The sequence below is a fragment of the Schistocerca piceifrons genome, chromosome 1 (genome assembly GCF_021461385.2).
Source record: "Schistocerca piceifrons isolate TAMUIC-IGC-003096 chromosome 1, iqSchPice1.1, whole genome shotgun sequence".
NCBI classification, from domain to species: Eukaryota; Metazoa; Arthropoda; class Insecta; order Orthoptera; family Acrididae; genus Schistocerca; species Schistocerca piceifrons.
Window position 1 is genome coordinate 287271406 of NC_060138.1, and position 13644 is coordinate 287285049.

Genomic DNA, 13644 nt, shown 5'->3' on the forward strand with positions numbered 1-13644 from the left:
CGAGCACGTATGAGACATCATCAGACAACTTCGATGTCATCCATATACAGCATTAACCGTCCCGATTTTGACCGAAAATTATAACAGGTATGGAACTCCATCGTACAGTGTGACATCTTGCGTCTGTACAATACATGCACGTTTGCGTGCTTGCATTCAATATTCTGGCGGTTACATCAGTTTTTAATGTACCAGCATTTCACATTTGCAGTGACTTATCTCGCTGTTACATTAACCTGTTAATTACTTAAATATGTTGCCTAGACTGACGTATTCCCGAAATTTCATTACTCTACTTTAATTATTTTTTGTTATTGAGATTTTTTCTATCGGAGTAGAAACAGATTCAAAGACAAGAATATACAAAACAATAGCGAGGACAGTTATGACATGCACAGCTGAGACAATATCGGAAACGACAAGAACAAAAAGACTTTTGGGAAATGAAAATTCTGTTAAGGATTACGGAGAAGACACAGAGATAAACAGAGAAGTGAGAGCATTAGAGAGGAATGTAAGTGGACTCCATTAATCAGTGGGCACATAAGAGAAAGCATGACTGGAACGGATGAACAGAAGTTTGTGAAAATCGTAAGGAATTAATCATCAGATGGTAAAAGAAATACTGGCCGTCCAAGGGAAAGATAGAGTGATAATCTCAGACTAAACTGAAGGGTACCGAAGGCAACGGGCTTCAGACTAGCAAGAAAAGAAGAAGAAAAATAAAAGAAGAAGAAATGGGATCGAATCAGACGCTTCCAAGGCCGTACAGTGAGGCATCACCTCCGTTGTGTTCCATTTATTACTGGAAACGGTGGGCAGACGAGGTATAACACAACATGATCCGTCACCCGCGCGTCAGGATTTCTAAAAGCTGGTGGGGACTACAGAAATCCACCAGCGGTGAAGGCGGCCGCCACAACATAGATGGAATTCAGAAAAGCATTTGTCATTCACCCAATTATGGTAGATATAGGTGTGTCCTACCATCCGAATGGCGCAGCTTGGCGTCAGTCCACAGCATCTTCGTATCAGTGCAATGGAGGTGCTCGTTCCTGAAGATCACACACGCTGCTGGGAATCTGCTGACAAGGAACTATGTTGCGCTAGCATCCATCTAGAGCTGCTTGCACGCCGGAATGACTATAGTTACTGCATCAGGTGGAGACCTGGCATGACGACGTCGAACCTCGGACCCTGAGAAGCATTGCCAGCATCTGGTTGGTGTAGACTGGCTGACTCAGCACGCAGGCCGCTGCACTCTGTTACCGATCTCTTTGCTGGCCCTTTTGCGGCTGGTAGGCAGCTATTGGACCACCCTCGCGTCTAGATATCTTGCTATCTGGCGGCAGTGCACGCACACCCGATCGACGTAACGCGGCGTCTACTCCTCGTTACTAGAAACTATTCATATGTTGCGGTAGAGTTTGGGACGGTTTGAAGTCCGGCTGCGGCATCAGCCAGGTTCTTTCGGGATGGTAAGTGGATCATTGTGTCATGAAATTCCTCGCTGTCACGGTATTCCGTCCACACTAGAATGCAGACTTCACTATTAAAGACGTATCTTGTGATATAAAGTAATGATTACACTTTAAAGTAGTGACAGTTAAGCACTGAAGCCTTCAAGCTAAGCACAAAGTATAATATTTATGTCTCAGTAAACGATTTGGAAACGTTGTCTTAGCTGTAGAGATAATAGAATTAATTTCACAAACACATACTTCCACAATTCAGCATAAGTGAAAAATGGGCTGGCACAGTTACTGTCTAAATACCACCCACTGCGTAATGATCCATCAAGACAGTGTTCCAAAATCGAACAAACCTTAGAAGGTATGCATTGAGGGTGTTTTCTCAGCTGTAACTTTAATTCAGGGAGTAACTAAACCCTTGGCCTTAACACACAATTTATGAATATCTTTTTCACGTAACATGACATTAATGTGCGAGATCACTCCATACAGAATTTATCAACTTGCCAGTATCTGAAATCTAAAAACATTAAAAGAAAAATTACTTATTATTAATGTTTTGCAGCTGCAACTCAATATGTGTTTCCAATACGCCACTATACTCATGGAAAGTGAGGCAAAACCACGGTATAGAACAAGATAACCGCTATGCAGCGTGGCACTGTATTATGCATCGTTAAGAGGGAAAGATATGGTTTAGATAGAAATAATTCTGGAGGAAGTAGATTGATAATCGTGCATTCCTAAGCACAAGTAAATAATTTACAAGCACATGGGCACTCGTAGCAACATGCAACATTAAAATTCACGGCAAGTAATCGTAACATCACGTTCCCTGTCCACGATTTTGAAACAAGAAATAATTATATCAGAATTTAAGAGAGGGTGACAACTTTGAATTTATTGCACGACGAACTGAAAGAAATGTTAGTAACATCCCGGATGCACTCCCGAGAAGTGATGTAGCAAAGTTTCCAGTTGATCACAATCTATTAAGCTGGACACAATGGAAATCCTCTAATGTGAAAATGTTCCAAATTTTTAACTGAATAAGCGAAACAAATTATAGAAAATTTACCGGAAACGTAATAATTTGTCTTAATTTCAAATAATGATCTAAAATTTTTACTAAGTGGATGAAATGTGTACCCGAAAGTAGGTGAAATGGATTCTATCCCTTTACATAAAAAATGAATTCCTAAAATGAGGGAAAAGTAAGTGCTTCCTTAATCTGATGAACAGCAACTTTAAGAGAAGTTTCGTACGGTGAGTTCTGTGCCTGAGATTTGATTTACTTCTTTTAGAACTTATAAAAGTTATCGTTTTAAAACTATAGGTGCAGTATTCTATACACCATTTTAGCAATGAAACGCACAGCATTCGAAGCCAGAAATTGAACAATAACAAAACACTACCATTACTATCGAAATTTCTGCTTGCAGATTTATCGACATAAATAATTTTCATTGTTATAACGCAGATGGTATACTGTCCATTCCTACAGACTACGGAAGAAACCTTTAGCTAAAGAAGTAGATGACACACATTAAAGAGACAAACAAGAACTGAGATTTAAAAGCGGTCCTGGATGTTTTCAGAAATGAGCAGATAACCGAATGTGATGAAACATATCAGGGTGCCCCAAACGAATAAAAAGTTGCTTTACTTTGCAGAGGACAGAAATTTATTCGACAAACACGCGAATACATCACAACTTCAAAATTCATCAATATTATTAATCCAGCTCAAACATTATTACGATCTGTATGTATAAAACTGATCTGACGTCCCACTTCCAAGCCGACTGACGTATGGGACTTCTAGCGGTCCAGATACATTTTACTTGTCCTTCTTTGTGTCCTGTCAGAGGAGTTATTTTCGCCTGAACAGGTTTTAGCCGCCTGTTTAGGAAAAAAGCTGGGCCCCGGACGGTGAACGCTTTGATCAACCATCCTGCCAACTTACATCACTCATTTCTCTGGTCTGTGCTAATAACACCCGTCACAAAAAGAGAGAGAACATATACCGCACCGAATTGCCAATCAGCTTTCGAAACCGACGTTTTGTTGTCTTCATTTTGCAAAACGACTATGTGGAACCGCTCAGATTTTTCACATCTGTTATTGCAAATATTTCTAAAAGATTCACACACACAAACGCACGCACGCACACACACACACACACACACACACACACACACACACACACACATATTCACACACGGACACACATAAAAACGCAAACACAAACAAACACGCACATTCACGCTGATACTCTTCTGTTCAGTACATTACGTCGTACTTTAATTTTCTACAGGTTCCTGTCTCATTACATAGTATCATTACTTTATAATGTACGTGGGCTATTTTTTTAACCTCCGATCGGTCGCGAAATGGAAACAACAGTGAAAATCAAAAATGATTTGTCTGCAACATCTAGCCACATGTTCCAGATACTTCTCAACTTAGTTGCCTCTGTTACTTAGACATCTGCCGAGCGTAGTGCCTACTTTCCAATTCTATCATCACACAAGACAGCTGCTTTTGATTTCCTTTAGTTCCCTACACTGGTCTGCAATTCATTGTCTGTGCCAAAATGCTGCTCTCATAGCCAGTGAAAGAGATGAAAATCAGAGGGAACCGAGTCCGGGCTCTATGGTGCGTGATCCATCACTTTCCGTCAAGAACGCTGCAGGAGCATCTTCATTACCACTGCAGTGTGCGGCCAAGAGTTGTCACGAAGAAGTAAACGCTTGACAGTTTCGTTACGTGGATCACATGAAATTAGGGGGATCTTATCATCAGGAACTTTACACTTGGCGAGAGAGATTATTTTGTAGGCATTTTTACGTGCTCACTGTGCGTTCAGAACTGACAATCGCGACACGATTCGACAGACGTGTGTACTAGAGACACTATACAACACATATGTGCAAAGCTTCACCGGAGGTTTAATTTCGTGGCAGACCGGAGATAAAAAAGGGTTGCAAAAAGGATTCCCTCGTAGAGTGTTCTTCCATTAAGAGTTAAATATGTATAAGACATTCTCGGACTTCTTGCAACGTAAATTCAGGGTAAAACCTCGAACTTTCGACGATCAGTCACCTTAGGCAGGAGCAAATGACTGTCAAAACTTCTCCCGCGGTGCCCTTATGTAGCCCATAGGCGGCTTCTGATTGGTCGGTAATTACGTAATGCTGACGCAGATGCTGTGAACATCTGCACTGGTGGCACCACCGTCCCACCGTAGCGTAAATACTGTGACGAATATCTCTGGCTCTCCTCTGCATCGAGAGCTCACTTCCAGGCGCCGCTAAAATTACAACCACTGTCACGGTTGAAGATCTACTCATAAATTCTTAATTCTGCAGCCTCTATAATTAGAGAATCCCAGCATGCAGAAGCATGGGACAAAACTTTTGTTTCGTCAAGAGTATTTTATGTTTGTTTGTGAGACTGTGGTCAGCAACTGCAAATTTCTCTAGTTCTCGAGTTTTAATATGCCGTTGATGTTCTGCGCCAGTGTTCGGAAACAGTGCGGATGTATTGACCAATGTAACTGCTTCCGCACTATCAAGAGACGTCGAAAATCGCAGGCATCCTGAGGTTGAGACTGTCCTTAACATGGCGCAGCATCTACTTGACCTTCTTAGGTGGTCGAATAATATACGCTAATGGCCATTAAAATTGCTACACCAAGAAGAAATGCAGATGATAAACGGGTATTCATTGGACAAATATATTATAACAGAACTAACATGTGATTACATTTCTACGCAATTTGGGTGGAGCTCTGGAGAATGTGCTGGCCAGGGCAGCAGTCGAACATTTTCTGTATCCAGAAAGGCCCGTACAGGACCTGCAACATGCGCTCGTGCATTATCCTGCTGAAATGTAGGGTTTCGTAGGAATCGAATGAAGGGTAGAGCCACGGGTCGTAACACATCTGAAATGTAGCGTCCACTGTTCAAAGTGCCGTCAATGCGAACAAAAGGCGAACGAGACGTGTAACCAATGCCACCTCATACCATCACGCCGGGTGATACGCCAGTATGGCGATGACGAATACACGCTTCCAATTTGCGTTCACACGATATCGCCAAACACGGATGCGACCAGCATGATCCTGTAAACAGAACCTGGATTCATCTGAAAAATGACGTTTTGCCATTCGTGCACCCGGGTTCGTCGTTGAGTACACCATCGGAGGCGCTCCTATCTGTGATTCAGCGTCAAGGGTAACCGCAGCCATGGTCTCCGAGCTGATAGTCCATGCTGTTCCAAACGTCGTCGAACTGTTCGTGCAGATGGTTGTTGTCTTGCAAACGTCCCCGTCTATGGACTCAGGGATCGAGACGTGGCTGCACGATCCGTTACAGCCATGCAGATAAGATGCCTGTCATCTCGACTGCTAGTGATACGAGGCCTTTGGGATCCAGCACGGCGTTCCGTATTACCCTACTGAACCCACCGATTCCATATTCTGCTAACAGTCATTGGATCTCGACCAACGCGAGCAGCAATGTCGCGATACGATAAACCTTTATCGAAGTCGGAAACGTGATGGTAGGCATTTCTCCTCCTTACACGAGGCATCACAACAACATTTCACCAGTCAACGCCGGTCAATTGCAGTTTGTATATGAGAAATCGGTCGGAAACTTTCCTCATGTCAGCATGTTGTAGGTGTCGCCACCGGCGCCAACCTTGTGTGACTGCTCTGAAAAGCTAATCATTTGCATATAACAGCATCTTCTTCCTGTCATTTAAATTTCGCGTCTGTAGCACGTCGTCTCCGTGGTGTAGCAATTTTAATGGCCAGTAGTGTATGTCATATCTCACCTTCCCAGGCCTCTGCCTATTTTGCTGGATGCAATGGGTCACTTATAACGTAAGTGTTCAACATATTCACGTTTCCTTTCCGTGGAGAACGCTGATCATATCACGTGTCCCAGAGCCATCTTTTCGGAACACATAGCTCAGATGAATTTCGGAATCCAAGAAGTTCTAGTCAGAAATAGTTTTTAGTATTTTCTGGACTGAATGGTGAAAGCCAGTGTGCTTCGGCTTGCGGTGCACTGAATGGCCGAGACGACCATCCGACTTTCGTTGTACCAAAACATGTAAAAATGGCAGCCGTTCCCCTTTCTCTGTCTATCCAGTGAACTGGATGTTTGGATGCACACTGTTCGTATGTTCATGGAAGTGATCAAGAGCTCCTAAGCCGCGTGGTCATATCATAAACGTGTCGTCAATTTAACGTTAAAATGAAGATGGATGAAAAGGAGCCAAATTTAATGTATGTCCCTCCGAATATTTCATAAAAATAAAAAATTTGGGTAATGGAAAAGTTGGAAACAATCGGGAACCCATAGCCATTTGTCCGTCATTTCATAAAATTTACCGCCGTACAAGAAGTAGGTGGTCGTCATAACATATTGGAAAGATTTTATCGTTTCAGGAGAAAAACGCTCTGCCAACAGTTTCAGTGTGTGCTCCACAAGAACTTATGTAAATAATGAGACCACATCCAGGATGACTAAAATATCGTTTGGGCCAACTCTAATCTGCTTAATATCCTAAAAGGACATTTGATATTTTTTATGTGATGTTCACAGCGGCCAGCTGTCGGAGTCATCAACTTAGTTAAATATTTTGCCAGCCAGCAGGTAGGAGAATCAATGGCGCTAACAATTGGCGTCAATGGAATACCTTCCTTGTGGACTTTAGGTAATCTATACAGTCTAGTAGATCTAGGTGCTCTCGCTATAAGATTTTTAATGACTTCCTCTGGTAGTCCAGAATTCTTCAGGTGTTCCACCGTTTTTGTACTGTATGGAAGAGTAGGGTCTCGTTTTAAGTATTTGTACGTGTTATCTTTCAGCAACGATGCCACTTTGTTGTACTTTCAATGGAATTAAGGACATCCGTGGCATTTCTCTTGTCAGCCGGAAATACCACAAGATCTTCATCTTTCTGCTCTTTACGGAGCCCCTCTCTCTCTGCTCTGCTGATGTTAGATTTGGGCTTGGCTGAGGTTAAAATGCGACTGGTGGGTATGTCTTAACTCGTCGACACCGTCTTGTGAGAGATGCCGCACCGCCTGTTACAATCCAGTAATGATCATGATAGGTACAGTGAGCGGTGTTAGAGCGAAATTCAATCCTTTATTAAGGGCCGAAATAGCTCCTTCATCCAAGTTCTTGTCCGACAGGTTGATGGCAGTGGTTGCCATTTCATGACTGCCGTTCGACTGCAGCTCATCAAAGAGATTGCCATAGCAATACAACGGCTAAACAGATACAGAAATTTGAGCGACTTGCAAGGATGCAAAAATCAGTGTCATCTCATGGAACGGCATGCACTGTCATCAGCCTTTAGAACAAGAAGACGATAGAGGTAACCGTCGAAAACTCGAGCTTTTATTCTGAATTTAGGCTGCAAGGTGTCCGAGAATGTTCTGTACAACAGGGTCGTCCCAGAAGACTTCATTTTCATGCGTTAAATCTATTACTACATAAATGAAACATATGATTATAGATTTATCTGTAAACTACTACGTTTGTGGAAATTATGAGTGTCCATGGACTGCTTGCTCACATTTAGTGCTCAAGAATGTTACGTGTGTTTATTGATTTCTGCTAAAATGTTTTAAATTAAAACAAGGATTACTTTGTTATATCCTCACGTCTTTTCTGAACACGCTAAACGTTCTGATGCCCTTTATACACTACCCTTTATGCACTATAAATTTGCATAGCAGGTAGTATGCTTGAGTCAAAAAAGTGCCTAGAACATGTAACCGAACCAGATTTATCGGTGGCACAACGGTATCGGTGGTATAAATTCCGTAAGACTATCCTGCCATCTGGAAGTCTGAGTGCGACCACTGAATAAAGTCTTTGGCTCGTCTACGTTTAGAGCTCGTGGTTCCACTTCTCACTATCTGTCCCTCTCAACAAAAATTCGTATTTCATTGAACCGATATGCGTAAAGAAGTTAGTTGGTTACGCTGGATATATACGCTGATCCGGCAGAACATTGTGACCTTCGGCCTATTATCGATATAAACCCATCCAGGCGATAGCAGCTACAGCTGGCGAGGAAGACCTGCTAGTCAGACACACGCACGGTCATGTAGTATCAGTGAGCGATCTGTCGTGTGTAGAATGGGGAAAGCGTGTGATCTACGTAGTTAGAGCAGGATGAGTACGTACGAATTAAACGAATTTTCACGTTTCGTTGTCAGTGGCCATAGGGACTATTCATATAGTTAAGGCAACAGCCCTCGTGTTGTTCGCGAGATCTTACATACTTCCAAACATGTTTTCTTCCACTTACTTTCAGGATCAGGAAATGAAAAAGTTTACCTTCACAGATTATTTGATAGTCCTTCGATAGTAAAATGTCGATTTTCATAAAATGTTAAACAATTTACAATCACGTTGCGAACAAATATTTTTGTCCATGTTACCTTAATGTAGTTTTGAATCAATCCAGACCAAAGACGTTATCATGGAAATTCTAAAACGACAGGCTGACCAACATCTGGACGTGACTTCACGAACGTCGGTTGCAGTTCGCACAAAGGGTCATAGTAGTACACATTTATGCTTGTATAAATTGACTATGGGAATGTAGTATTTAATTAGTTAATGAGTGGAGAACGGATCCGTAATGACGTTTACCATAACAGTAATATCATTTGTGCAAATTAAACCACACAGAATATCGAGCTCCCAAAAGAAACGTTGGAGAATATCGAGTTAACAAAAGAGAGCACATGTCGATAAAAATCTTGTGAGCTAGTCACATGTTACTTATGCATTTAATTAACCAGTGTGAAGAGTCTGAATTAAGAAAGTAATTAACACATAACTAGCTGCACAAAATAGATATTACTGGAAAACGTAGCCCCAAGCGGTGAACAACATTTAGATTGTACGTTTTCAGTGTTTAATTGTTTTAATTAATTAATTAGGTCTTTGCACAGTTTTGATCGTCATTTGAAGTCTGTCAGAGCTACATAAATTTGGACGACACCACCACCTGGAAGGGCAGCGCATTTCCTATTATACTGATGTTCCACTTCCATGTATGCAGTATATGTGCAAGGCAGAGTTTACTAAGACCAGATATAGTCCTAACTATGTGAAAATTGCTTTCAGTCGAATTATGATTGTGAGCGAAATATTCATCCAAAAATTTATTATTAAATATCATATTAATTAGCGTCTTAGCGAGCATCATTTGGTTTATTTAGTTTTAAGACAGCACATATGTATGTTGTAATCGTAAATGGCACTACCTGTTGCTTCACGCAATTAGGTAGAAACCTAGATGTCGTCTATGAAGAGGCACGCATGTTCGCCTCCGGTTTACGTGTGTCTCTGGGCTGTGATTTAGCCCTTTCGGTTGCATGGGGGCTTAATTAAATTAATTTGATTGAAAATACTTTTATTTTTAGTAACTGTCTGTCCGATTACGCAAGTCTCGTAAACGGTTGGCCCTGACTAGAATTATTACGCTATCTGACTGCAAGGAACAATGTAAGAAAATTTTCGTAAACACAGTTAATTAATTAAGACCCCAGCAACTATAAAAATCTACGAAACCAATGAGCACAAGAGTAACTGTTCTGTATGTGGGAGTGTGACTCAACGCCCACATCTGGCACGGTTCTTTTCCAACAAGACAAGAATTTTTAAATACCAACTATACTGACGTGACAAAAGAAGTTTAGAAAAACTATAATTACGCAAGAAAATCACAATTACACTCTAATCCAAGAACACAAGCCAGGTGCTTTGTTGACTGAACCTGTAGTGACACATTATTTCAGATACACAACCAATAAAAGAACATTGTAATAAAAGAACATTGTAAGTTTTACCTTTATATATATTGACGAAATGCACTCATTACAATAACATCTGCTATCTCTCCCATCAAATAATTGCATAAGACATGGAACAACACTCTTTACTACAACATCTTACTCCAACTTCACGACAACCACCAGCTCTTAACACACACTGTCCTCTACGAACTCTCAACAACCACTGTCCTCTCCGATCTCTTAACAAGCACTGACTTCTACGAACTTTCGACAACCACTGTCCTCTCCGATCTCTTAACAAGCACTGACTGCCACGAACTCTAAACAGGCACTGTCTAGTCCGATCTCATAACAAGCACTGACTGCTACGAACTCTAAACAGGCACTGTGGAGGCGGCTTAATAGTACTCTTTGGCGCAATCTCTGGCGCAGTGGCACAGTGTAGCCACCTTTCATATGCCCCTCCTCCACAGGCCAGAATTTGATGGTATTTTTGCCAGCATTGGTGGTGAAAATACCACCAAATTCGTCCAGAAAAATACAGACAAAAATAAAAGATAATATTATTACCTAATTATCACATAATTAGTTAAAATTTTGGCTTTGCACTGACCTTTTACTAACCTAATATATAAAGTACAGTAGGCAATACAAATTCTTTTCATACACGTGGCTTTACATAATAGTTTACACAATATACAAAAAATTAGTTTATACAAATGTTCACATAAAATGCTTTCAATGATTAGTTTATACAAAAAAAAGATACTAACAGGTGACATCTTTTCAGTAGAAGCAGTCCATCAGTTGCACCCAGTAAAGTTTAGCAGGTACACCCAGCAACAAGTCACATTAGTTCAGTAGAAGCAGTTCGTCAGTGGCACCCAGCAATGTTGAGTAGGTGCAGACAGCAACCAGTGACTTCATTTCAGTAGAAACAGTTCATCAGTTGCACCCAGCAATGTTGAGCAGGTGCACACCAACAAGTGACATTATTTCAGTAGAAGCAGTCCATTAGTGGCATAAGCAATGTTGAGTAGGTGCAGACACCAACAAGTGACATCATTTCAGTAGAAGCAGACCACCAGTGGCACCCAGCAATGTTGAGTAGGTGCTCACAGCAATAGGGGACATCTTTTCAGTAGAAGCAGTCCATCAGTGGCACCCAGCAATGTTGAGTTCAGGTGCAGACACCAACAAGTGACATCATTTCAGTAGAAGCAGTCCCATCTGTGGCACCCAGTAAAGTTCCAGAGGTACACACAGCAACAAGTCACATTAGTTCAGTAGAAGCAATCCATCAGAGGTACCCAGCAATGTTAAGCAGGTGCAGACACCAATAAGTGACACCATTTCAGTAGAAGCAGTCCATCAGTTGCACCCAGCAAAGTTGAGAGCAGGTGCAGACACCAACAAGTGACACCATTTCAGTAGAAGCAGTCCATCAGTTGCACCCAGTAAAGTTGCAGAGGTACACACAGCAACAAGTCACATTAGTTCAGTAGAAGCAGTTCATCAGTTGCACCCAGCAATGTTGAGTAGGTGCAGACAGCAACAAGTGACATTATTTCAGTAGAAGCAGTTCCATCTGTGGCACCCAGTAAAGTTCCAGAGGTACACACAGCAACAAGTCACATTAGTTCAGTAGAAGCAGTCCATCAGAGGCACCCAGCAATGTTGAGTAGGTGCAGACAGCAACAAGTGACTTCATTTCAGTAAAAACAGTTCATCAGTTGTACCCAGCAATGTTGAGAGCAGGTGCAGACACCAACAAGTGACACCATTTCAGTAGAAGCAGTCCATTAGTGGCATCAGCAATGTTGATCAGGTGCACACAGCAACAGGGGACATCTTTTCAGTAGAAGCAGTCCATCAGTGGCACCCAGCAATATTGAGTAGGTGCAGACAGCAAAAAGTCACATCTCTCTGCAGAAGCAGTTCGATCAAACTCACTAGCACTGATCACACTGTCCATCAGAGTTTATGAGCACAAATTAAACATGTCCTAATGTCACACATCATGTTGAAAAGTGCAGGTAACAGTTCAGAATATTTATCTTCACTAATCAGACAGTTCAGGCATGAACAATAGTTTGAATGCACATACAAATGCTTTTACAGTAACATACAAATCATAACAAACACACAAATGATGTCAGATAATTTTCATATTAACTATTACAATACACAAATACCAGTAAACCTATAATATTTATGGGTGTCAGTGCAAGCCACTACCAACAAATAAAATAATACTTAGGAGATAGGTGGGTAGGATTAGTAAAGGAAAACACACATAACACACTCACTCATCCTTCATCCACATTAAGTACTACTGTGTAATTGAATAGTGTTAATTGTGTAAATGTAATTCTGTCAAAATCTGATGTTCATCATGTGTATCAAGTAGTACTGGCAGCAATGTATAATAGTCAATAATAGTTAGTCAAGGTCATAGTCATCATGTCAAGACGAATGTTTGCCAAGCCAGATCAAAATGTACTGTTGTTGAACAACTGTCAGTGAGCCACGATATGCAATTACTTCCTCTCTTCAAAAAAAAGTATATACTGCTTAGTGATTTAACAAAGTGTGTGTATAGACTATCTTCCTTCTATTTTAGTGTTTTAGTCTGCTCTCTTCATCCTCTTGTTCCATAAGACCAACAAAAAAAATATGCTCCTCACTTACTTTACCTCTTATCCACCAAAACTCCAATAATTATCAGCATCACATAATCTCAATAATACCTCAATAATACGTCGATAAATGTAAACCTCAGCACCAATATCACCTTACCTCTTGTCCACAAACAACTTCATATACTCTCAATACCTATAATAATACATCGATAAATATAAACCTCAGCACCAATATCATTTCACTTCCATAACAACTCTTTCCTCTCGTCAGTCTCCTCGAACAAGTACAGATAAAATCCTAATGCAACTTCAATTCAGCATCCCATACAATCCGAAGACACATTGCCAACACACAACCTCTGTGTAATCCATCTGACCCAAATTTTCTACTCATTATAAATTATAAGATACATTTTGGTTCCTTGTCCATTATTAAATAAAAGAAATGCATACCTGACTTCTAACAGACTTAGTTTGAATAACTCTCAGTAATTAAGTACGATTACGGAGTGTGAATGATCATAATATTTCACAGTGTGTACACCACTTCAAGAATCATAGCAGAAGCAAACATGTGGACTATTTTTTTTGTGTCAAGTGTCACTTCCTATTTCAATTGCTCACGAAAAATGCAGTGTAATAACTGTTAATGGTCTAAACCTAGTATTGGTATGTCATGTCGTTAGCTTCCT